The 25,018-nt window shown below is 43.6% G+C and overlaps 1 protein-coding gene across 1 annotated transcript in view; it reads right to left on the bottom strand.

The window, feature by feature from the left end:
• PALLD (palladin, cytoskeletal associated protein) overlaps positions 1 to 25,018 on the bottom strand; it is a 382,354-nt gene that overhangs the window by 121,963 nt on the left and 235,373 nt on the right. The window lies entirely within an intron of this gene.

Below are 25,018 nucleotides of genomic sequence, written 5' to 3'. Positions count from 1 at the left end.
CGGTAATCCAGACGCATCTGCAGAGGAGATAGGGGTCCAAGGACGCACAGTTTGTTCCAGCCGAGGCACCAGCTTGGCACTCAAGGCAGGAGAGGACCGTGAGTCACCCCATCTCCTGGACAAAGAGCCAGTTCCTCATCCTGCACGTTCCCACGCCGGCACTGAAAGCACACAGTACCCCCCGACCCCGGTTAAAACGGAGCCCCCCGCCAGCTAGCCAACTGATTCACAAGGCCGCTAACTAATTCCAGGCTAACAGCTTAAATTAAAGGTTAATGAAACACAGCCAGTCCCCATTGTGCTTCACTTGTAACAACCTTTCTTAAAAAACAAAACAAAACTGAGAGGAAGAAAAGAGCTGGGCCTTCGTTAGAAGGAACAGGCTGGCACTTCATCCTGGGTTGGCCCGTGCCTCTAGCCGGCAGCATCCCTCAGCCGCCCCCCGCCACGTCCTGGAAAGTGCCCCTCTGAGGCGGGAAGGTGCCCGCACGGCGCTGTGACCAGGCGGACCATGTGGCAGCAACGCTCGTGGCTCTGCAGGTCTGCTCCGGACCGCAGCGTCTGACCGCACGGCCCTCTGTGCCCTGACAACTCCACAGCCCTCCTGCATTTACAGGGAAGGGGGAGGGCACCCCTGGTCCTGTCTCCCCTCCAAATTCACACCGATCAGTGGACGTGTGAGTGAGTCGAGACCCAGCGCCCTGGCGTCCTCCTGCCTAGTTCCCTGCCTCGGCACTCAGTGTCACCTCTGTGCTGGTGGGTCCCGAGTCTCTGTCTCCAGCCCCCTCCTCATGCAGCCGCGGCCTCCAGGCTCCTCCATGGGTGTTCCCAACAACAGCTGCCACATCCTTGCTTACTTCATCCCATGAGACAGCTCTCCTGCTGGCTTTCTTCCACGTCAGGGCCCCGGATGCTGGAACCTGCGAGCTGCCTTTTACTCTCCTCCCTTACTCATCACCCCCTTAGGGCCAGGGACCATCACAAAGGCCCAGGGCGGGAGTTTCCCAGTGTCCTAAAACCAGTGGACACAGCAGGTTCTTGGCTCTGTAACTACGTGGCCAAAGTGCTTTTGGAAAATTGTTCTGCCCTCCATCGAACTCCACCTTCACGGTAATTTATTAAGTAATCTTTTCCTCTACCGCCAGCATTTAGTTATCTGACAAATACTTGGACACTTCCCAGGTGCCAGGAACAGCTGCAGGTGTTTCAGCAACATTACCCTTTTCTGTCCTCACGACAGCCCTGTAAGGAGCCCACGGTCACTGTCCCACCAAGGGATGAAGGGCTCCGAGGTGCAGACAGCACAACCCTTTCTCGGGCTGCCTGCTCACCCAGCCTCACTTCTAACACCCGCCATTTTCTCCGGACGTGTCACCTGTTCACGCGCCCCCCTGCCCCACTCGCTGCCCCCAGGCTCACTCAGGGCTCCCCCCCTCCCCTCACGCTCTGCAGGATGCTTGTTATTTGACTGGCGCGTTGCCCCAACTAGACTGTGAGCTCCTAGACGTCAGAGGTCACCAAGATACTCGTTTATCTTTCTCGAGTGCTGAGTAAAAATATAGCTGGTACTCAGGAACTACTATTTAATGAAAGCAAAACGATACCTATCTATTGCCATTAGCCAAGAAAAAAGAAGAAAGTTACCTAGAGGTGCCTTTTGCTTTTCTATAGCTATGCTGAGTACGTATTTTTCTCTCTTCACTGGGAACAGCATACCACATATATCTGCGGGTAGAAATCCTGTTTTCTGGTTCCTCAGACGAGAGGCCGTGGTCCACATCCTCCCTGCCGCTGGCTTTCGTAGAGGAAGCTTCACTGGCACGCCATGCCCGCTTATTTATGTCGTGTCTGGGGCTGCACCCTCACTCCAGGGGAAAGCTGACGGTTTGTCACAGAGCCCACGTGATGTGCAAACACCAAAGGATTTACTGTCTGTCCCTTTATGAGCAAAGTTGCTGACCCTTGTTAAAGACAAAACAAGCATTTGAATAGGAGACACTACTGCTCACTGTTTTCATTCTTAACTTGAATTTCCTTTTCTCTATGAATTTTCTTGACACTATCTGTGTACTTTTAAAATTAACCATCTACCTATGCTTTGGGATCAGAACCCAAGAATACAATTTACTCTGCATCCCAACACAGGTGCAAGGGTACCCGGGAAGAGTGGACAAACGTGGTGAGCACTGAAAACTTTCTTTCCTTTTCGGAAAGCTTCTTCTGCATCCCAGTCTCCCGCTGTGATCCACATCTCTGAACAATTCACAAAGGCGTACAAAACCGTAAGTCCCAGTGACTGGTAGCGCTCTGGCCGAGTGTGCTTATTGTCACCTAGATTTTCCGGGTCGAGGGAGGTGAGAAGAGGCTTGGTGATGTAAGCAGGTCATCCCCAAGCACTATCCCTGGTTCCGAGGGTGCAGACAGCGTTTAGCTCCAGTGGCTGCTCTAAGGCAATGACAGGACAGAGGGCCTTCTCATCACTCACGATCCATCACGTAAAGCCGTCAGGTGATGAATTAAAATCACACACTTTCAGTGTGAAGGTGGGGTGACGTCCAGGTGATGAGTTAAGATCACACACTTGCAGCGTGGAGGTGGGGTGACGTCCCGGTGATGACTTAAGATCACACACTTGCAGCGTGGAGGTGGGGTGACGTCCAGGTGATGAGTTAAGATCACACACTTTCAGCGTGAAGGCGGGGTGACGTCCAGGTGATGACTTAAGATCACACACTTGCGGCGTGGAGGTGGGGTGACGTCCAGCTTTCACTTGAACTTGTCTGGGTCCAGCCTCATTCTTGGCTTCTGGGAACCACAACTGTCTGTCCTGGCCCTCACTTCTGATTTCGCTGCCCGGAACCTGCTTGACTCCCTGCCCTCCCAGGACGTGACCCCAACAGCCCTCGGGAGCTCTGACTCTGATACCGGGGGAAGGTCTCCACCATCTGCCGACAGCCAGCGCGGCTCCCTCTGAGCTCCAGCAGCACATGCCCCGGGCTCCCTGTCATTGTGGCTCCGGGCCCACTGTGCTGGGCACCTGCGCCCCTGGCTCTGGGGTCCTCCTGCCCGGGGTGGCAGCCACAACGAGACCTGCACGCGTCTCTGCTGGAGCCCGGGTGTCTCTCCACCCGCCCCGTCTCTGCCCCACTGCATCAATCTGCTCCCAGGAGATTGGACACAAGTACGGGGTGGAGGAGAGTTCAAACCCTCACTCACCTTCTCGAATCTCGCACTGCTCCCTCCTCCATGGAGAACCACCACCCAGAACCGGCTGATTTTTATTCCACGCTGGCGTTAGGAAAGGCCCGGGGACCAGCGGCCTCACCTCTTGGAACCCACATCCAACAACTCGGTAGCCACGAACGCTAAGAACGAGGCAGCAGAGTATCGGTGGCTCTTTCTTCTGGGTAAGTTTCATTATGGTGACACTGAAATTTCTGAATGTTTTCAAATGCACAGTCTTGTCAATGGCTCTTTTTGAAGCAACACATGTGCATGTATGCGTAGCCGCGTGCACACGGGGGTGTGTGCGGGTCACAGGTGTCATCTTTGGCACTGGCCTGTGGACGCTCCTCACGGCTGACTACCCGGGGTGTCCGTGGCCAGTGGTCTCACAGCAACGCATTACAGAAGGGAAAAGGACCCCACGTGTGAGCGAAAATCCCAGAACAACAAAGCCGCTGATGGTATCACAGTAATATGTCCCAACAAGAAACAGGAAGATATTTACCTCGTCGCTAGTGTTCCATAAGGTAAGGGAAGAGTGGGAAAGCTGGGTTAAGATCTTCAGAGGGGAAGCCAGTGCCAGCCAGGACCGCGGCTCCCAGTCAGCGCCCACCCGCGGTGCCTGGGGACACGGTCGGCAGGAGAAGGTCGTGCTCCGCGCAGGATGGGGAGAGGACACCTCGACCGGCAGACGCGCAAAACCACGCTCAGAATTCACAGGACATCAGAAGTGAGGAAAAGGGGACAGGGCAGAATTCACGCCAAATTAAAGAAGGAACTGGAAGGGAAAGTGATAAAGGTCGGAAAAGAGGAAATGAAATTACTGAGTCAAGTCAGGACACTGACAATATTACGGGAGGTATTTGGAGTCTGGTACTGGACTAAGGATGTTCCCCTAATTGGAGGCTCTGATAAGTGGGTAGGAAATAGAATATATGACAGAGCGGCAGGAGTTTCGCCATGTGGTGCATTAAACTCCAAAGTAATCACAGACTCTCATAACACGTGTTCATGGTTATCCCAGAATCCGTAAGGTTATGAAAGGGGTGTGTGGGTATCAGACACTGAAATTGAGTGTGTACTTCTAAACTGTAAAACTAGGCAATATTCCACCAACGAGATGAAAGAACGTTTTCTTCCCAACATTCTTTATATTGGAGAGTTTCAAATGAACAGTTCCTCAAGAAGAAGAGTGATTACAGGTTTGTAATGCAGTATACAAAAACTGAAAAACAAGATGGCAATAGGGTCCTTTTACTTCCATATAGAAAGAAGAACAACAATGCTCTTTCAACCCAAAGGGTAATTCGGGGTAAGGGCTACAATGCAGTAAATATACGACTCCTTATGGATCAACTAAAATGGGACCATCAGCAGCGGGTACTTTAGGCAGAGGAGATACGGTGTGACGTCGCGCCTAACTCATTTAGATCAATGAAACCCTTGTAGGACCCCCATTTTTCTTGCTGAATCATATCATGATCTCATAAGTGTTGATAACATTAAAAATTCAGTATCAGTATATTCTTAGCAAGTGTTAAGAGCCACTCTGCCTGGGTCCAGTGCCAGCTCCTGGCTTTAACAACTCAGACAATTTGTTCAGTCTCTCTGGGTGCAGTTTTCTCAACTGTAGAATGAAAACAATAGTGGCATCTTCCTTCCAGTGAGAGAGGAACAAATGAGCTGATATTTCTGAGGTATTTAGGACGGTGTCAGCACTATGTAAATGTTTATGGTGCAAACATCGATTGAGTATCTACTGCCCTGAAAGGATTCAACAACAGCTCAATCACATTTAGGACCAAGTGTGCAAATATAAAAGCTTACGCCTCTAGACTGATTCTTTAAGTTTATATTCGAGTCCCATAATGGGCCAAGCACACTGGGTGCAGTGATTACGCGAGGCGCTTCATCTATCTACCCTGAACATAGCATACTGACAACTGGATCGCTTCTGTAGAGATTAGGACGTCCTTTCGGAGATGGCTGGGTGATGGTCACATCTGCTAAAAGCTGTCCAGCCTCCCATGGTCTCCCAGGGCTCAGACTCTGTGAGTTACAAACAAGAGATCTCACTTTTCTGGAGAAAAAACACAGAAGAGATCAGAGGAAGGACGAGGTCCCTGGACTGGCGGTCTCGCGCCCTCCCCCAGGCACCCCAAGTTCATCCACGAGGGAGAAAAGAGGACACGGAAGGATGGTCTGAGGTTGGGTGAGCCTGGGACCCCCTATGGGTTCTTCGAGCTGACTGTAAATAGGCTGAGATTACTCTAAGCCTTCAGCAGAGGTATTTCCTTTCGCCCAAGCCAGCTGACTCCCTGAGTTTAGTGCAGGATGGAGATTCCAGGAGCGGGCGGGGCCCCCAGAAGTAAGTGCTAGTTAGACCTTGTCGAGTGAGAAGGTGATGAGCACCCCGGGGGGGTGGGGAGAGGGCAAAGTGAGCACCACTGAGACCTGTTCTCCCAGGAAGAAATCACTGCCAAACTGGGGCGGGGGGACTTGGGGAGAGAAAGGAAAGTCTGTTCTTGGATTAACAACTGAACTGTCTAGTCTTGGTTTTCTCATCCGTGAGCTGGGTGGGTCTCCAGGGGCTGACGGTCTCCAAGCCCCTGCCACCACGGGTATTATCTGAGTCAAACACACAAAGCCCTGGAAACCACTGGGTTTCTCTCCTTCCTGACCCCTCCAACTTCTGCTGTCACGAAGGTGTCCTGTCCTCACTCACCCCTTCAGACTGAAAATCTACCAGCCTGGAGGCCACATCTGCTAGGCTGAGTCTGAGCGATGTGAAATACACTGCTTTGCGTTGATGTGCTAATGAAGATGGCCAGAGGGCAGCCCTCTAACTCAAGATGGCATTTGTACATTTTCCTAAACCCTGTCTCCCCTGACATGTTTATCTTGGGGCAGAGGCGCTGTCTCGGGCCCAGGCAGCAGGAGAGCTTCCGTCAAGGCTGGCCTACGGAGCAATAAAAGGGACAGAGCAGTATTACAGTGTTCCCCCAACACATGGTGGCTGTGCCTTCAGCTGCTCCTCTGTATCTGTCCTCCCCAGGCTGCCCTGAGTCTTACTGAGCCGTCTTAGTCTTATATTAACACTACTCGGAAGGCTGAAAGGCTCCTTGGCCTGTCTCCTCTCTCTCCCACTATTTTCCTGATAAACCTCCATCAGGACCAATCTCTATGTGAGATGATAGACACTGTGTGTGTGTGTGTGTGTGTGTGTGTGTGTGTGTGTGTGTGTGTGTGTGTGTGTGTGTGTGTGTGTGTGTGTGTGTGTGTGTGTGTGTGTGTGTGTGTGACAGAGAGAGACAGAGAGAGAATGTGTGTGTGTGTGTGTGTGTGTGTGTGTGTCCCTCTTTGCTTTTTTTTTTTTTTTTTTGTGGTACGTGGGCCTCTCACTGTCGTGGCCTCTCCCGTTGCGGAGCACAGTCTCCGGACGCGCAGGCCCAGCGGCCATGGCTCATGGGCCCAGCCGCTCCGCGGCACGTGGGATCCTCCCGGACCAGGGCACGAACCCGCGTCCCCTGCATCGGCAGGCGGACTCTCAACCACTGGGCCACCAGGGAAGCCCCCTCCTTGATTTTTCAATGATACTCGGCCAAAGTCATATGAATATTTAAAATGGAGGAAAAAACTATTACTTCTCGTCATCAAGTAAGCTGTGGCTAGCTTAACTGGAATTTAGTGCACAGAGATTAAATCTAACAGATTGGGAGTCCGAATTTTCAGTGGACTAGGAATATTTAAAACGTAAAGAAACTAAGCAAAATTTTAGCAAATCAAATCCAACTGTGTATATAAAGGATAAAACATCATGATGAAGTGGGGTCATTTAATACTTGAAAATCAATCAACATAATTCACCATATTTTAGAAAACTATATGATCATCTCAACAGAGGCAGAAAAAGGCATTTTACAAAATCTAACATTCTGATAAAAGTTCACAGTAAACTAGAAATAGGACAGGACTTCCTCAATCTGATAAAGAGTATCTATGGAAAACCACAGCTAACATCATACTTAATTATGAAAGACAATGAATGCTTTCTCCTTAAGATCAGGAACAAGCCAGGGATGTCTGCTCTCACCACTTCTATTCAATGTCTTCTTGAAAGCTTGGCCACTGTCATATGGCACGAAAAAGAAATAACAGGCATCTAGTTTGGAAAGGAGAAGTAAAACTGTACATTTGCAAACAACACTATAGCCTATGTAGAAAATCTGATGGAATTTATTTTAAAAAAGCTACTAGAATTAAGAAGCAAGTTTAGCAAGGTTGCATATTATAGGTTCAATATACAAAAATCGATTGTATTTCTATATACCAAGAATGAACAATCAGAAACTGAAATTAAAATACCCATTTATGATAGCATAGAAATACAAACCACTTAGGAATAAATCTAACAAAAGACGTGCAAGATCTGACAACTACACACATAGCTCGGAGAAATTAAAGAAGACCTAGTAAATGGAGAGGCTTACTTTGCTCATGAGTCAGAAGACTCGATGTTTAAAAGATGTTGATTCTCCTCAAATTGATCTATAGATGCAACACAATCTCAATTCAAACCCCAGCAGGCTTCTTGATAGAAATTGACAAGCTCATTCTAAAATTCATATCGAAATGCAAAGGACCTAGAATAGCCAAAACAGCTGTGAAAAAGAAGAAAGGTGAAGGACGGATGTGATCTGTTGCAGGATGTGCTGTAAAGTGTCAGCAGCTGAAAGAGTGTAGGATTGGCAAAAAGACAGACAGACTAATGGGACAGAAGAGAGTCCAGAAACAGACCCACACATCTATGGACAACCAACTTTGACAGTTCCAAAGGCAATGTAGCAGAGAAAGATAACCTTTTCAACAAATGGTGCTGGATATCCATATGATAGAGGAGAAGGAGAAGAAGGGGGTGAGGGGAAGGGGAAGAACTTCAATTTATACCTCACACCGTACACAAAAATTAACTCAAAATAGATTTTAGGTCTAAACCCATAACATAAAACTATAATCTGTATGCCTGGAAGAAAACATAGGAGAAAATCTTTATGAGTGGATTAGGCAAGATTTTCTCAGATATAACATCAAAAGTGTGATCCATGAAAGAAACTGATAGATCTGACTTCATCAAACTTAAAACTTCAGCTGTCATTGTTGGGAGAATTAAAAGATAATCCAGGCTTCCCTTGTGGCGCAGTCGTTGAGGGTCCACCTGCTGATGCAGGGGACGTGGGTTCGTGCCCCAGTCCGGGAGGATCCCACGTGCCGCGGAGCGGCTGGGCCCGTGAGCCATGTCCGCTGAGCCTGTGCGTCCGGAGCCTGTGCTCCGCAACGGGAGAGGCCATAGCAGTGAGAATCCCACAAAAAAAAAAAAAAAAAAAAAGATAATCCACACACAAGGAGAAAAAAATGTTCAAAGCACATATCTGATAAAACAACTTGTATCTAGAATATATAAATAATAAGAAACTCAATAAGAAAAGAATGAGAAAGCAAACAATCCAGTTAAAAATAGGCAAAAAGATTTAAACAGATACTTTACTAAGAAAGATATACAGGTGGCAAATACATCATGAAAAGATGCTCTAATCATTAGTCATTAGGGAAATGCAAATTCAAATCACTGTGAAACACCACTACATACCTATTAAAAAGGTTAAAATTAAGAAAAATTGATGATACCAAATACTGGCAAGGATGTGGAAGACCTGGAACTCTCACACACGGATTGCGGGAATGTAAAGTGATATATACCATTTTGGAAAACAGTTTGGTAGTTTTTTAAAAAGTTAAAAAACATTCACCTGTTATACAACTTAGCTGTTTCACTCCTAGGATTTTTTTTTTTTTTTTTTTTTTTGGCGGTACGTGGGTCTTTCACTGTTGCAGCCTCTCCCGCTGCGGAGCACAGGTTCTGGACGTGCAGGCCCAGAGACCATGGCTCACGGGCCTAGCCGCTCTGCGGCATGTGGGATCCTCCCGGACCGGGGCATGAACCCGTGTCCCCTGCATCGGCAGGCGGACTCTCAACCAACTGCGCCACCAGGGAAGGCCCTCACTCCTAGGTTTTTATCCAAGAGAACAGCATAAGTCCACCTAAAGACTTGTAGACAGCAGGTTTCTTTTAATAATAAAAAACTGGAAACAATTTAAATATCTATCAACTGCATGTATAAACAAATTGTGATATATACGTATATCACGTGTAGAGACGTATCACATACATTATATATATGTGTGTGTAGATATATTCCATTACATCTATATTCCATGATATATATATGGAATCCAATTCATCAATAAAAAGAAATAAACTATTATACATGCAATATGGATGAAGTTTAAAATAATTATGCTGAGAGAAGGCAGACAAAAGAATGTTAATGCTAAAACATATAGTATTACTGCATTTATATAAAACTCTAGAAAGTGGAGGTGAATGTGTAGTGACAGAAAGCAGACGAGTGGTTTTCTGGGAGGAGTGGGGGGCTGGAGGGGGGGTTCCCCAGGGGTGGGAAGACACTTTTCAGAATGGTGGGCGTATCTGCTACCTTGATTGTGGTGATGATTCCAAGGGTAAACACACATGTCAAAACTTATCTAACGGTACCCACTAGACACATGCTATATTTATTGTTTGTCGATTAAATCTAAAAAATGTTAAAAATTACCTGAAATGAAAACAATCCACCAGGATGTGAATCCTGTAAGTTAGAGCAATGTGATCACTTTTCAGGGTGGCAGGGAACTGGGGTGGGCACATGGCAAGAGCTTTCTTGACCTGAGGGGTGATACCAGGGCGCTTGTGTTATAGGCATTCATAGTCTGTGAATTCAGTGTATATTCAAGGTAGACAATGACTGTTTTTTATAATTATTAAGCCCTATATTTGTTTTGCATGGTTTTCTGTATCTGTGTTTTATTTAACAATAAAAAGATTTTTTAATCCTAAAAAAAAAAACCCAGCAAGTTAAGAAAATAGTGGCTTGAGAGGAAGAGACGCATAAAACGTTGACCAAGCTGATGATAGGCACACTTCCAGCCTTTATTCCCAAGGCTGCACAGGACTGAGGAAAAGGAAACTGAAATGATGTGTGGTCCAATTGAAACGGACTTAAACAGACGTGTTCCAGGGCTGAGCATTTAATGACCATTTCCTCAGTGTGAGGGGAGCTCAGTAAATGCTGTCTGAAGCGGGTGTGTCCCTGTGACCTCTCCGACCTGAGTGGGGACAGGCGGTGGGAGGGGTCTGCAGGGACCTTATCAGGGCTGAAGGGCGAGGGCAAAGAGAAATGCAGATCAAAACTACAGGGAGGTACCACCTCACACTGGTCAGAATGCCCATCATTAAAATGTTTACAAATAACAAATGCTGGAGAGGGTGTGGAGAAAAGGGAGCCCTCCTACACTGTTGTGGGAATGTAAATTGGTGCAGCCACTATGGAGAACAGTTTGGAGGTTCCTCAGAAAACCAAAAATAGAGCTACCATATGATCCAGCAATCCCACTCCTGGGCATATACCTGGAATAGATGAAAGCTGTAATTTTAAAAGATAAACGCACCCCAATGTTCATGGCAGCACTATTTACAATAGCCAAGACATGGAAACAACCTAAATGTCCATCGACAGATGAATGGATAAAGAAGATGTGGTACATATATACAATGGAATATTACTCAGCCATAAGAAGAACAAAATAATGCCATTTGCAGCAATATGGGTGGACCTAGAGATTATCCTACTAAGTGAAGTAAGTCAGACAAAGACAAATATATGACATCACTTATATGTGGAATCTAAAAAAATGATACAAACGAACTTATTTACAAAACAGAAACAGACTCACGGACATAGAAAACAAACTTATGGTTACCAAAGGGGAAAGGTGGTGGCGGGGAGGGATAAACTGGGAATTTGGGAATAACCTATACACATTACTATATATAAAACAGATATGCAGCTCAATATTAAAAAATCAAACAACCCAATCCAAAAATGGGCAGAAGACCTAAACAGACATTTCTCCAAAGAAGACATACAGATGGCCAACAAACACATGAAAAGATGCTCAACATCACTAAACACTAGAGAAATGCAAATCACAACTACAATGAGGTATCACCTCACACCGGTCAGAATGGCCATCATCAAAAAGTCTACAAACAACAAATGCTGGAGAGGGTGTGGAGAAAAGGGAACCCTCTTGCACTGTTGGTGGGAATGTAAATTGGTGCAGCCGCTATGGAGAACAGTATGGAGGTTCCTTAAAAAACTAAAAATAGAATAACCATATGACCCAGCAATCCCAATACTGGGCATATACCCTGAGAAAACCATAATTCAAAAATACACATGCACCCCAACGTTCCCTGCAGCCCTATTTACACCAGGTCACGGAAGCAACCTAAATGCCCACCGACAGACGAATGGATAAAGAAGATGTGGTACATATATATAACAGAATATTACTCAGCCAAAAAAAGTATGGGTAAGCCATACTTACCCAACAAAATTGGGTCATTTGTAGAGACGTGGATGCATCTAGAGACTGTCATACAGAGTGAAGTAAGTCAGAAAGAGAAAAACAAATATCGTATATTAACGCATGTATGTGGAACCTAGAAAATGGTACAGATGAACCGGTTTGCAGGGCAGAAATTGAGACACAGATGTAGAGAACAAACTTATGGACACCAAGGGGGGAAAGCCGCGGGGGGGTGGTGGTGGTGGTGGTATGAATTGGGAGATTGGGACTGACATGTATACACTGATGTGTATAAAATGGATGGCTAATAAGAAAATAAACAAACATTAAAAAACCAAAAAATACCAAAAATAAAACAGATAAACACTAAGGACCTACTGTATAGCACAGGGAGCCCTACTCAATATCTTGTAATAACCTATATGGGAAAATAATCTGAAAAAGAATATATATGTGTGTATACACACACACACACAGACACACATATATAACTGAATCACTCTGCTGTACACCAGAAACTAACACAACATTGTAAATCAACTATACTTCAATAAACAACAACAACAACAAAATCTAAAAAAAAAGGCGGAGAGCAGGAACCCCCACACTGGCGGTGTGTGACCAGCTGGGGTCGCAGTCTGATTCCACCCCCCGGAAGAGCGCTTGTCTGCCATCTGCCTCTCTTCCCTCATTCTTCACGCGGTGACCCCGTATGAAATTTTGTGAGAATCAAGTGAGAAACGTCTACCCAGCACTAAGAGATGATGTCTGACATGCAGAAAACAGGTGACTAGTATCATAACTGAATTTTAAACTCACAAGCTTCACATCTTTGTAGCTAAACCAAGGAACGTGGTTTAAAAAGACCTCACTGCATCCCAGCCTATTTCTAGGGCCGTGATAGGAACCTGCCAGAAGAAGCTCCTGCCAGGACATCCATTTAGAGCATGTTTCCACTGCGGCTGCTCCAGACACAAGGACTTTGGCAGACAGGGCAGCCTGGGCTGAAGTTCACGGCGCAGTTACACTCCTCACGCAGCAACTTCTGGGATTCAATCCTAAATACGGGTCTGAAGTTCAGGCAAAGAGAGGGTAGTATCCTTAGGCTCTAATTCTGCTTTTAAAATCTGCCATAATATTGAGGGTCATGCTCTGAATATTAAATTTGAAAAGCTCTACAGTAGGAGGTACTAACAAACATTCGTTTTTACTGTATTTTGCATACTTACGTCTAGGGATTCACGCGAACACATGTCAAAGTAATGTGTTAACCATCTCTTCCAACGGAATAAGATAGGTACTTTTGAGGTGAGAATTCTGAGGATTACCTATTTGCATTTGGTTTCAGAGGCTGTTTTGGTTCTTAGGAACTCGTTCATTGGTCCCTGAGGCTCTGGCTTTATCTAAGTGTATACAGAAAATGGGGCTTCCGGAGAACTTTGGAGATGTTCATGAACAAAAAAATTACAAAAAAAAGTGATTCCCAAACAAAAGTGATTATATCTTTAAGTATATATAGGAAGGGTCAGATGCAAAATATATCCTTGAAATAGAACCAGAAGCAATAAAATCAGTTGATAATACAAGCCTTTCAGGAATTAGAAGCATGTGAATAAAACAGGCAAAGATAAACTGTTTTGTTAAAACTCTATTGTCTTAAAGGGAAGTGAAAAGCAGTATGATTGTTTTATTGCTCATTTAAACTGTTTATTTATTTTGGGGGGGGCTGCGTTGGGTGTTTGTTGTGGTGCGTGGGCTTCTCACTGTGGTGGCTTCTCTTGTTGCAGAGGACGGGCTCTAGGCGCGTGGGCTTCAGTAACTGTGGCACACAGCCTCAGTAGTAGTGGCTCTCGGGCTCTAGAGCACAGGGCTCAGTAGTTGTGGCGCACGGGCTCAGTAGCTGTGGCTCGTGGGCTCTAGAGCGCAGGCTCAGCAGTTGTGGCACACGGGCTTAGTTGCTCTGCAGCATGTGGGATCCTCCTGGACCAGGGATCGAACCCACCTCCCCTGCTTTGGCAGGCGGATTCTTAACCACTGCGCCACCAGGGAAGCCCCAATTTTTTAAAGTTTTAAGTTCAAAATGTGTAAATGCTCAATGAATCTTAGCATTGATATTATGGAGCAATTTAAAGAATCAGAATGAGTGAACATATGTGTTTGAGCTTTAAGTTATCTCACGCTGTTTACGATTATTATGAAACAAATTTCTACTGCCTCCTCAAAAACAGACCTGTCCTTCCTTCTTTCCCTGAAAACAAAAATCATAGGGAAATAAGACTTTTAGTTTCGAGAATGGAATAGAGGGCATTACATGGTAATAAGGTCTAAACACGGTTCATTAGGAAAGAATGCCTAGAATCACAACCCTTGGGCATCCAAGACAACGGGAGAAATAAAGAGAACACCACGGCCCCTGCAGACACGAGGGCAGAATGTTTCCTCAGGCCGTTTCCCAGGCATCTCCCGAGAAAGGAGCCACATGCCATACTGTCATTCGTGGGGAACAGTGAATGTGACCTTAACTGGAAAGAAAGAAGCTCAGAGTTTTAAATGCAGACAAAGCGGGGACTCAAGAGCGTCCCTACAGAGGAGCACAGGCCCCGGGACTCAGCGGGGAAACTTTCAGTGGGAGGAAGGCTGCTGCCTGAGAGCCGACGGCAAAGTCCTTGGAAAACACGGTGGGAAAAACCCAGTCCACGGAAATGTGTGCCCTAAAGCTTTTCCATATGAAAAAGCAGAGACATTTCTTCTCCCCACAGGGCTCTAACGCCTAAGATGCTCAAGAACAAGAACCGCTGAGAGATTCGAGGTTCAGGTTCAGGTAAACCTCTGTGACACCTGCACGTCCAGCAGCTTCTCTGGTTAAAAGAATGACTGAGAATAAGAAATGCATCACATAATGTTCTACACGTCACGCCGCCTGCCTTCCTTCTGGTAATTCCCATTGCCCTACTGAGGCTGAGCCATTCACGCGTCCCGGGAGGTCAGAACTCAGAAGGTAGCACGGAAATCATTTAAAGTTATAAGAAAAGCAACAGGCACGCGTGTGTTCTGGGTTTCAATGTCAAGGGCCAGGCACCCAAGGGAGGAAATAGAAAAGCCTCCTCCCAGCCTCCCGCAGCTGGGCAGTGGGTGTCCAGCCCCAGTCATGGGGCATCAGAGAATTTCCCAACATGCTTGTGGGTGGGGCATCCTCCCTGCTGCAGCCCCTCGTTCCAGGCCTTCCTTTCCTCACAGGTGCCCCCCGCCTCCCAGGAGACAGACCCCAGGTAGGCAGGGTCTTTCAAGACTGAGCATCTACCCCAGAGACAGGAGTAACCTGGAAAAGCCGACGTGTGCATGGACCTAGAGATTATCCTACTAAGTGAAGTAAGCCAGACAGAGAAAGACGAATATCATATGACATCACTTATATGTGGAACCTAGAACATGAACTTACTTACAAAACAAAAATTGACCCACAGACGTAGAAAACAACCTATGGTTACCAAACGGGAAAGGAGGGGAGGGGGATAAATTAGGTGTTTGGGATTAACATATACACACTACTATATACAAAAGAGATAAACAACAAGGACCTGCTGTCTAGCACAGGGAACTCTACTCAATACTCTGTAAGGGCCTATATGGGAAAAGAATCTTAAAAAAAAAACAGTGGATATATGTATATATATATAACAGATTCACTTTGCTGTACACCTGGAACACAACATTGTAAATCCATTATACTTCAATTAAAAAAAAAAAAAAAAGAACCAGGAGGAACCAAGATGGCGGAGTAGCAGGACGTGCGCTCGCTCCCTCTTGCGAGAACACCAGAATCACAACTAGCTGCTGGACAGTCATCGACAGGAAGACACTGGGACTCACCAAAGAGGATCCCCCACATCCACAGACAAAGGAGAGGCCACAGTGAGACGGTAGGAGGGGCGCAATCACAGTAACATCAAATCCCATAACTGCTGGGTGGGTGACTCACAGACTGGAGAACACTTATACCACAGAAGTCCACCCACTGGAGTGAAGGTGCTGAGCCCCACGTCAGGCTTCCCAACCTGGGGGTCCGGCAACAGGAGGAGGAATTCCTAAAGAATCGGACTTGGAAGGATAGTAGGATTTGATTCCAGGACTTTGACAGGACTGGAAGAAACAGAGACTCCACTCTTGGAGGGCACCCACAAAGTAGTGTGCGCGTAGGGACCCAGGGGAAGGAGGAGTGACCCCATAAGAGACTGAAACAGACCTACCTGCTAGTGTTTGAGGGTCTCCTGCAGAGGCAGGGGGTGGCGGTAGCTCACCGTGAGGACAAGGACACTGGCAGGAGAAGTTCTGGGAAGTACTCCTTGGCATGAGCCCTCCCAGAGTCTGTCATTAGCCCAACCAAAGAGCGCAGGTAGACGCCAGTGTTGGGTTGCCTCAGGCCAAACAACCAACAGGGAAGGAACCCAGCCCCACCCATCAGCAGACAAGCAGATTAAAGTTCTACTGAGCTCTGCCCACCAGAGCAACACCCAGCTCTACACACCACCAGTCCCTCCCATCAGGAAACCTGCACAAGCCTCTTATATAGCCTCATCCACCAGAGGGCAGACAGCAGAGGCAAGAAGAACTACAGTCCTGCAGCCTGTGGAACAAAAACCACATTCACAGAAAGACAGACAAGATGAAAAGGGAGAGGGCTATGTACCAGATGAAGGAACGAGATAAAACCCCAGAAAAACAACTAAATGAAGTGGAGATAGGCAACCTTCCAGAAAAAGAATTCAGAATAATAATAGTGAAGATGATGCAGGATCTCGGAAAAAGAATGGAGGCAAAGATTGAGAAGATGCAAGAAATGTTTAACAAGGACCTGGAAGAATGGAAGAACAAACAAACAGAGATGAACAATACAATAACTGAAATGAAAACTACACTAGAAGGAACCAATAGCAGAATAACTGAGGCAGAAGAACGGATAAGTGACCTGGAAGAGAGAATGGTGGAATTCACTGCTGCAGAACAGAATAAAGAAAAAACAAATAAAAGAAATGAAGACAGCCTAAAGAGACCTCTGGGACAACATTAAACGCAACAACATTCGCATTATAGGGGTCCCAGAAGGAGCAGAGAGAGAGAAAGGATCCAAGAAAATATTTGAAGAGATTATACTCGAAAACCTCCTTAACATGGGAAAGGAAATAGCCACCCAAGTACAGGAAGCACAGAGAGGCCCACACAGGATAAACCCAAGGAGAAACACGCTGAGACATAAAGTAATCAACTTGGCAAAAATTAAAGACAAAGAAAAATGACTGAAAGCAGCAAGGGAAATATGACAAATAACATACAAGGGAACTCCCAAAAGGTTAACAGCTGATTCCTCAGCAGAAACTCTACAAGCCAAAAGGGAGTGGCATGATATACTTAAAGTGATGAAAGGGAAGAACCTACAACCAAGATTACTCTACCCGGCAAGGATCTCATTCAGATTCGATGGAGAAATCAAAATCTTTACAGACAAGCAAAAGCTAAGAGAATTCAGCACTACCAAACCAGCTCTACAGCAAATGCTTTAGGAACTTCTCTAAGTGAGAAACACAAGAGAAGAAAAGGACCTAAAAAACCAAACCCAAAACATTAAGAAAATGGTCATAGGAACATACATATCGATAATTACCTTAAACGTGAACGGATGAGATGCTCCAAACAAAAGACACAGGCTTGCTGAAGGGATACAAAAACAAGACCCATATATATGCTGTCTACAAGACACCCACTTCAGACCTAGGGACACATACAGACTGAAAGTGAGGGGAGAGAAAAAGATATTCCACGCAAATGGAAATCAAAAGAAAGCTGGAGTAGCTATACTCATATCAAATAAAATAGACTTTAAGAGAAAGAATGTTACAAGAGAAAAGGAAGGACACTACATAATGCTCAAGGGATCAATCCAAGAAGAAGATATAACAATTATAAATATTTATGCACCCAACATAGGAGCACCTCAATACACAAGGCAACTGCTAACAGCTATAAAACAGGAAATCGACAGTAACACAATAATAGTGGGGGACTTTAACACCTCACTTACACCAATGGACAGATCATCCAGACAGAAAATTAATAAGGAAACACAAGCTTTAAATGACACCTTAGACCAGATGGATTTAATTGCTGCTTATAGGACATTTCATCCAAAAACAACAGATTACACTTTCTTCTCAAGTGCGCACGGAACATTCTCCAGGATAGATCACAACTTGGGTCACAAATCAAGCTTCAGTAAATTTAAGAACATTGAAATCATATCAAGCATCTTTTCTGACCACAACGCTATTAGATTAGAAATGAACTATAGGGAAAAATACATAAAAAACACAAACACATGGAGGCTAAACAATACGTGACTAAATAACCAAGAGATCACTGAAGAAATCAAAGAGAAAATAAAAAAATACCTACAGACAAATGACAATGAAAACACAATGATCCAAAACCTACGGGATGCAGCAAAAGCAGTTCTAAGAGGGAAGTTTACAGCTATACAAGCCTACCTCAAGAAACAAGAAAAATCTCAAGTAAACATTCTAACCCTACACCTAAAGGAAATGGAGAAAGAAGAACAAACAAAACCCAAATAGCAGAAGGAAAGAAATCATAAAGACCAGAGCAGAAATCCATGAAATAGAAACAATAGCAAAGATCAATAAAACTAAAAGTCTGGTTCATTGAGAAGATAAACAAAATTGATAAACCATTAGCCAGACTCATCAAGAAAAAGAGGGAGAGGACTCAAATCAATAAAATTAGAAATGAAAAAGGAGACGTTACAACAGACACTGCAAAAATACAAAGCATCCTAAGAGACTACTACAAGCAACTCTATCCCAATAAAATGGACAATCTGGAAGAAATGGACAAATTCTTAGAAAGGTATAACCTTCCAAGACTGAACCAAGAAGAAACAGAAAATATGAACAGACCAATCACAAGTAATGAAATTGAAACTGTGATTAAAAACCTTCCAACAAACAAAAGTCCAGGACCAGATGGCTTCACAGGCGAATTCTATCAAACATTTAGAGAAGAGCTAACACCCATCCTTCTCAAACTCTTCCAAAAAATGGCAGAGGAAGGAACACTCCCAAACTCATTCTATGAGGCCACCATCAATCACCCTGATACCAAAACCAGACAAAGGTACTAAAAAAAAAGGAAAATACAGATCAATATCACTCATGAATATAGATGCAAAAATCGTCAACAAAATACTAGCAAACAGAATCCAACAAAACATTAAAAGGATCATACACCATGATCAAGTGGGATTAAACCCAGAGATGCAAGGATTCTTCAATATACACAAACAAATCAATGTGATAAAACATATTAACAAATTGAAGAAGAAAAACCATACAATCATCTCAATAGATGCAGAAAGAGCTTCTGACAAAATTCAACACCCATTTACGATAAAAACTCTCCATAAAGTGGGCATAGAGGGAACCTACCTCAACATAATAACGGCCATATATGACAAAGCCACAGCAAACATCATTCTCTATGGTGAAAAACTGAAAGCATTTCCTCTGAGATCAGGAAAGAGACAAGGAGGTCCACTCTCACCACTGTGATTTAACATAGTTATGGAAGTCGTACCCACGGCAATCAGAGAAGAAAAAGAAATAAAAGAAATACAAACTGGAAAAGAAGAAGCAAAACTGTCACTGTTTGCTGATGACATGATACTATACATAGAGAATCCTAAAAATGCCACCAGAAAACTACTAGAGCTAATCAATGAATCTGGTAAAGTTGCAGGATACAAAATCAATGCACAGAAATCTCTTTCATTCCTATACACTAATGATGAAAAATCTGAAAGAGAAATTATGGAAACACTCCCATTTACCATTGCAACAAAAAGAATAAAATACCTAGCAATAAACCTACCTAGGGAGACAAAAGACCTGTATACAGAAAACTATAAGACACTGATGAAAGAAATTAAAGACCATACGAACAGATGGAGAGATATACTATGTTCTTGGATTGGAAGAATCAATAATGTGAAAATGACTATACTACCCAAAGCAATCTACAGATTCAATGCAATCCCTATCAAATTACCATAGGCATTTTTTACAGAACTAGAACAAACCATCTTAAAATTTGTATGGAGACAAAAAAGACCCCGAATAACCAAAGCTGTATTGAGGGAAAAAAACGGAGCTGGGGGAATCAGACGCCCTGAATTCAGACTATACTACAAAGCTACAGTAATCAAGACAATATGGTACTGGCACAAAAACAGAAACACAGATCAATGGAACAAGATAGAAAGCCCAGAGATAAACCCACGCACCTATGGTCAACTAATCTATGACAAAGGAGACAAAGATATATAATGGAGAAAAGACAGTCTCTTCAATAAGTGGTGCTGGGAGAACAGGACAACTACATTTAAAAGAATGAAATTGGAACCCTCCCTAACACCATACACAAAAATAAACTCAACATGGATTAGAGACCTAAATGTAAGACTGGACACTATAACACTCTCAGAGGAAAATATAGGAAGAACACTCTTTGACATAAATCACAGCAAGATCTTTTTGGACCCACCTCCTAGAGCAATGGAAATAACAACAGAAATAAACAAATGGGACCTAATGAAACATCAAAGCTTTTGCACAGCAAAGGAAACCATAAACAAGACGAAAAGACAACCCTCAGAATGCGAGAAAATATTTGCAAACGAATCAATGGACAAAGGATTAATCTCCAAAATATGTAAACAGCTCATGCAGCTCAATATTAAAGAAACAAACAACCCAATCCAAAAATGGGCAGAAGACCTAAAGAGACATTTCTCCAAAGAAGATATACAGATGGCCAAGAAGCACATGAAAAGGTGCTCCACATCACTAATTATTAGAGAAATGCAAATCAAAACTACAATGAGGTATCACCTCACACCGGTCAGAATGGGCATCATCAGAAAATCTACAAACAACAAATGCTGGAGAGGGTGTGGAGAGAAGGGAACCCTCCTGCACTGTTGGAGGGAATGTAAATTGATACAGCCACTATGGAGAACAGTATGGAGTTCCTTAAAAAACTAAAAACAGAATTACCATATGATCCAGCAATCCCACTACTGGGCATATACCCAGAGAAAACCGTAATTCAAAAAGGCACGTGCACTCCAATGTTCATTGCAGCACTATTCACAATAGCCAGGTCATGAAGCAACCTAAATGCCCATCGAGAGACGAATGGATAAAGAAGATGTGGTACATATACACAATGGAATGTTACTCAGCCATAAAAAGGAACGAAATTGAGTCATCTGTTGAGACGTGGATGGATCTAGAGACTGTCATACAGAGTGAAGTAAGTCAGAAAGAGAAAAACAAATATCGTATGTTAACGCATGTATGTGGAACCTAGAAACATGGTACAGATGAACCGGTTTGCAGGGCAGAAGTTGAGACACAGATGTAGAGAACAAAAGTATGGACACCAAGGGGGGGAAACTGCGGTGGGGTGGGGATGGTGGTGTGCTGAATTGGGCGATTGGGATTGACATGTATACACTGATGTGTATAAAACTGATGACTAATGAGAACCTGCAGTAAAAAAAAACAAACCAACAAGAAAAACAACTAATACTAAACTTTCTTTGGGTTATTTGTATGGATATATCTTAATATAAATGTTTCAGACATTACATGAAAAATGTAAAAATCTTATATGTTCTGGTATAATGTTATAAATCATAATTCTAGTTATTACTTTAAAATGTATATCTCAGAAGTAACTAAATTTCCTTGTCAACTGCATTATTATGAACTTTCATCAAACCTTTAACCGTGGTCATTTTTAAGTCTTTTGTCATTTACAGACAGTTCTGGGTGTTCTCTAATGCTTTTGCAAAATTGTTCCTATAAAAGGGTTTCATCTTCAAGGAATTCATGGAAAGGACTCTGACAAGGAAGTTAACTGACTATACTGCGAATCTGAATGAATAAGCATTTTTAGAACTCTAATGGAAAACTGATGAATTCATAAAAGTGCTAACAAAAGAGTAAGATACAAAAAATTAATTACATGGGACTGAGTGAACGGATAAGGATGATAATAATTTTTGTGACTTTCCGTTTGAATAAAAAAAATAGAAAAAAAAAGCCTACAACTGAAGCAGGAAGGGACTCAGTTACCTGCAACATGTGAGCTGAGGTCCTCCTTCCCAACGAACAGAGCACACTGAGTTCACATGCTGTAAATAAAGGTGCTTTTCTGCACATGAATGGTGGTGTTATTTTAAAAAATATTTTATTTTTAAAATTTTATTTTATGTTGGGGTATAGTTGATTTATGTGGTGGTGTGTTTTAACACCTCCCAAACACGAATACACGGTGGAATGTTGAACTGTGGGTGGAAACAGGATAAGGCTGGTGGGTCAGCATCACTGAGCACATGGCGCTTTTACCTAAGAATGCACCTAAGAATGCATTTGCACAGGTAGATCAATGGATCTGCAGTCTAGCATTTTTTTTTTGATAAGAGAAATGACTGACTGAAACGACATACAAGCAGTGGATGTGGGAGGAAAAAAAAGCATTTGAAACCTTTTCAATGTACTGTTGGTGGTTACAAGTTTCCTTAGGAGATATCTTTTTTCCCCGTTCTAAAAAAATAATTTGGGCTAACCTCAGAAATCTGGGTTTAATGTTTCTCATACTTTTCCAAGCTGACTAAAATAGGAACAAGTCCATACCCACAGGGAGAGAGAGGTTCATGGTTCTCCAAGTTTGCATGATTCATGCTGATGAGCGTCCATGTATGAGATGCACGACGTGCCTTCTGAGCACAGGAGGGAAGGGGGGGCTCACCAGCCAAGGCTGCCTAACCTGGGGTCGCCTTCAAGACAGAGGAGTCGCCGGGGACGGCCGTGTCCCCATTCACTTCTTTTCTTTTGAATCTAAAATACATTATTTTATTTCAATTAATTAATTAAACATCTTTATTGCAGTATAATTGCTTTACAATGGTGTGTTAGTTTCGGCTGTATAACAAAGTGAATCAGCTATACATATACATACATCCCCATATCTCCTCCCTCTTGCGTCTCCCTCCCACCTTCCCCATCCCACTGCTCTAGGTGGTCACAAACCACCGAGCTGACCTCCATGTACTATGCGGCTGCTACCCACTAGCTATGTATTTTACTTTTTTTTTTTTTTTTTTTTTGCGCAGGCTCAGCGGCCATGGCTCACGGGCCCAGCCGCTCCGCGGCATGTGGGATCTTCCCGGACCAGGGCACGAACCAGCGTCCCCTGCATCGGCAGGCGGACACTCAACCACTGCGCCACCAGGGAGGCCGTCTATTTTACATTTGGTAGTGTATATATGTCCATGCCACTCGCTCACTTCGTCCCAGCTTACCCTTACCCCTCCCCATGTCCTCAAGTCCATTCTCTGCCTCTGCGTCTTTATTCCTGTCCTGCCCCTAGGTTCTTCAGAACCATTTCTTTTTTTTTTCAGATTCCATATATATACATTAGCATACAGTATTTGTTTTTCTCTTTCTGACTTACTTCACTCTGTATGACAGACTCTAGGTCCATCCACCTCACTACAAATAACTGAATTTTGTTTCTTTTTATGGCTGAGTAATATTCCATTGCATATATGTGACACATCTTCTTTATCCATTCATCTGTCGATGAACACTTAGGTTGCTTCCATGTCCTGGCTATTGTAAATAGTGCTGAAATGAACATTGTGGTACATGACTCTTTTTGAATTACGGTTTTCTCATGGTATATGCCCAGTAGTGGGATTGCTGGGTAATATGGTATTTCTATTTGTAGTTTTATAAGGAACCTCCATACTGTTCTCCATAGTGGCTGTATCAATTTACATTCCCACTAACAGTGCAAGAGGGTTCCCTTTTCTCCACACCCTCTCCAGCATTTATGGTTTGTAGATTTTTTGATGATGGCCATTCTGACTGGTGTGAGCTGATACCTCATTGTAGTTGTGATTTGCATTTCTCTAGTGTTTAGTGATGTTGAGCATCCTTTCATGTGTTTGTTGGCCATCTGTATGTCTTCTTTGGAGAAATATCTCTTTAGGTCTTCTGCCCATTTTTGGACTGGGTTGTTTGCTTTTTTGATATAGAGCTCCATGTATATTTTGGAGATTAATCCTTTGTCAGTTGCATCATTTGCAAATATTTTCTCCCATTCTCAGGGTTGTCTTTTCATCTTGTTTATGGTTTCCTTTGCTGTGCAAAAGCTTTTGAGTTTCATTAGGACCCATTTGTTTCTGTTTTTATTTCCATTTCTCTAGGAGGTGGGTCAAAAAGGATCTTGCTGTGAATTATGTCATAGAGTGTTCTTCCTATGTTTTCCTCTAAGATTTGTATAGTGTCTGGCCTTACATTTAGGTCTCTAATCCATTTTGAGTGTATTTTTGTGTATGGTGTTAGGAAGTGTTCTACTTTCATTCCTTTACATGTAGCTGTCCAGTTTTCCCAGCACCACTTATTGAAGAGGCTGTCTTTTCTCCACTGTATATCCTTGCCTCCTTTGTCATAGATTATTTGACCACAGGTGCGTGGGTTTATCTCTGGGCTTTCTATCCTGTTCCATTGATCTATCTTTCTGTTTTTGTGTCAGTACCGTACTGCCTTCATTACCGTAGGTTTGTAGTATTGTCTGAATTCTGGGAGCCTGATTCCTCCAGCTCCATTTTTCTTTCTCAAGATTGCTCTGGCTATTTGGGGTCTTTTGTGTTTCCATATAAATTGTGAAATTTTTTGCTCTAGTTCTGTGAAAAGTGCCATTGGTAGTTTCATAAGGATTGCACTGAATCTGTAGATTGCTTGGGTAGTATAGTCATTTTCACAATCTTGATTCTTTCAATCCAAGAACATGGTATATCTCTCCATCTGTTTGCATCATCTTTAATTTCTTTCAGCAGTATCTTATAGTTTTCTGCATACAGATCTTTTGTCTCCCTAGGTAGGTTTATTCCTAAGTATTTAATTCTTTTTGTTTCAGTGGTAAATGGGAGTGTTTCCTTAATTTTTCTTTCAAATTTTTCACCATTAGTGTATAGGAATGCAAGAGATTTCTGTGCACTAATTTTGTATCCTGCTACTTTACCAAATTCATTGATTAGCTCTAGTAGTTTTCTGGTAGCATCTTTAGGATTCTCTATGTATAGTATCATGTCATCTGCAAACAGTGACAGCTTTACTTTTTCTTTTCCAATTTGTATTCCTTTTATTTCTTTTTCTTCTCT

Source organism: Delphinapterus leucas, chromosome 6 (assembly GCF_059928025.1).
Source record: "Delphinapterus leucas isolate spDelLeu-1000000601 "Yukka" chromosome 6, BTC_Dleu_Yukka2, whole genome shotgun sequence".
NCBI lineage: Eukaryota > Metazoa > Chordata > Mammalia > Artiodactyla > Monodontidae > Delphinapterus > Delphinapterus leucas.
Note: the sequence above shows the minus strand (reverse complement) of the source record. Positions and strands in the feature narration are given on the sequence as shown.